At 34.7% G+C, this 2,672-nt stretch overlaps 1 protein-coding gene across 1 annotated transcript in view; it reads left to right on the top strand.

Annotated features, from left to right (window-relative positions):
• The window catches only part of mapkapk3 (MAPK activated protein kinase 3), a 23,993-nt gene that overhangs the window by 13,773 nt on the left and 7,548 nt on the right, over positions 1–2,672 (top strand). The window lies entirely within an intron of this gene.

Below are 2,672 nucleotides of genomic sequence, written 5' to 3'. Positions count from 1 at the left end.
TTCCCGCATTAAAAGAAGAAAAAAAAAAAGCTAAAGTAGAACTGTTTTAACTACCATTTCATCTCCAACTACTTCTCCAATTTCATTGTCCTTGTGATAGTGACAATAAAAGCTCATCTATCTATCAAACCACTAGGCCATGGCAGGAATTTTAAAGCACATTCCTAACATAACCACTATTTCTAAGCAGAACAGCGTTTTCAACGCACGTACGTGACCCCACAAAATGCTGCTAAAACTCAGAACACTGAAATCAACTTTAAAGTCTTCTGCGGGGAGTTGGGGGAGGACAAAAAGCCACCTGCTCTTTGATTGGACAGTTCGGTTTGTGGCCATCCAGTATGTATTAAGGCAGGGGCAGCAACTTCAGGAGTTCACATGCAGTTTTTTGCTTCACATCTGCAAAAAGATTGCTTGGGAAAAAATGTAGAAATTATTTCACAAATGCAAATAAACAATTTGCAAGCCTACTTTTTTTGGCAGATTTAGTTTGCGATATGATGAAACTTGATTTTTGTGCAAACATGCTACTGCGGTTGCAAATCTTTATTTTGAGCCCTTAAAACCAGACAAAAGAAGAAATACTGTCACAAAACATAATGTTTCGGTGTGAAGATTTTTCTAAAATCCGTCCACGCTATTAATACGGGTGGGTGCAGGGCATTCTGGGATAGCCGGATGAGTTCAGACTATGACATACTTTAGCTTCAGAGCAGTTAGGTAAAGCCTGACTTGTAACATTGGAAAAGGTTGTGGTTCACAAAAATGTCAGCCTGACTCAACTTTTACTAAATTTATTCTTGTGGCGTTAAGAGTCCCCTCTAAGATACTATAAATGTTTTAAGAATGAAGCTTTATTTGTCATGTGCAGACTCAACACAAGGTCAAAAATGCCATGAAATGCTTAGGATGATAAGAACCATTTGAGTCCCAAAAATAAGAGGTTATTCAGGACATGCATTTTAGTAGTACTTTGTAAGGATTAAAGGGGTAATAAATAAATAAATAAATAAAATACTACTACTAATAATAATAATAATAAGCCCTAGGCCTATCAAAGCTGAAAACAATTTCTCATGATAATGATATAATCTTTTTATCACTCTTTGATCTCTCCATGGTGGATCCTCGGCCAAACATAAAATAAGTCAGGGATACTGCTGACCCAGCCATGTCAACCGGCTGAGTCAGCAACTCTATGGTAATGACTACCTGACTAAAACTACCTAAAGAAAACAAATAAACAAAGCCAGCAAACTAAGACTACCAACCCCAAACTAAAATAACAAAACCCAGCAGTGTAAGACTGTTGAGGACAAAGAGGGGAAAAAGTACAAAAAAAAGAAGTATAAATAGCATTTTTTAAAGTAAGGATTACTTAATTAGCATTTATTTAATCCAGATGTATTAAATTTGATGGCTGAGGTGTACATAGATGATAAACTATGTAGGTTTTTACATACCTGTTGACCTAAAGAAGTCTTGTTTGCTCAATGCTTCCTCCAGAAAGAACCAATTTTATGTGCAAAGCAAAACTTGGGTTAAAAGTTTGATCTTTTTTTTAGTTAAAAGCACATATTATTTTACTGAGATGATCCTGTTTAGCACAGAACATCTTTTATTTTGAAAAGAAGTTAAAATAAAATTGAGAGATGCTAGGTTCTTTTCATATTTTTGCTTTTGTTTATACCAAAATTTAGAAATAATTCATATTCATTATGAAAAAAAGGTAATGAATTTTTCAAAGGCTAAAGTAAAACTTTACTGCTCCTTCTAGGTTATGATGAGTGGAAAACGAGCCCAAGTGGCTCTTTTACTGTCAAAGCTTGCCGACCCCTGACCTACTCTAACCACAAAATAAAGACAGATTACATCTCGGTTCAGGAAACAGAGAGGGATGCTACAGTATTTTCTTTGTTATCTCGTTATCATGACAAGACGAAACTTGTTTTCTAGTGATAACGAGATAGTAGATGTTATCACAAGAAAATGGTAAAAAAAAAAAAAAAACTAGGACAGGCCGTTTTCGGCCTCCGTACAAAACCTGCACAATAAATAAAATTTTAAAATTATCACAATGTCATCCTGTGAGATAAAAGACGACATAAACTGTGATAAATGATTACTTTAAATGTTTACACAAATGCTAAAACAATCTCATGCCAACTTGCAGTACTTAAGGAATCCAATGCAGCCCTTCACACTGTTGGCCAATCGAATGGAACCCTTTTCTGTGAGATGCCCACCTCCCACAGAAATGCTTCATGTGGCGTACAACTTAAGTTATGCTTACTTTTATTTAAAGAAAATTGTTGCCATGAAATGGAAATTATGCTGAAGTTGTTTTTTGTTTTACTGTTTAGTCATGTTCTGCAATTCATGGCATCATTGCAAAATTGATCATTAATATTGAACGCTGCAAGTTTTGCTCATATCATGCAGCCTTAACACATCATCCAGAGTGTATAAGTCATCATGTGTGAATTTTGTTATTTTATTTTAGATTCTAGTTCTAATCTTTAGCCATCCACTTGCATTTACAGAAGAATCAGAGTCTAAATTGTTTTTGAATCAGTTTGTATTGATCTTGAAATAGCTGCAATCATAGTTAAATTGTATGTAGTCCTGCACCATTTTGTGTTTTTGAGAAAATCTTCTTTAAAAGATTGATG

This window comes from Oryzias melastigma, linkage group LG5 (genome assembly GCF_002922805.2).
Source record: "Oryzias melastigma strain HK-1 linkage group LG5, ASM292280v2, whole genome shotgun sequence".
In the NCBI taxonomy this organism is placed as follows: Eukaryota; Metazoa; Chordata; class Actinopteri; order Beloniformes; family Adrianichthyidae; genus Oryzias; species Oryzias melastigma.
This window is presented reverse-complemented; position numbering and strand designations above follow the sequence as displayed.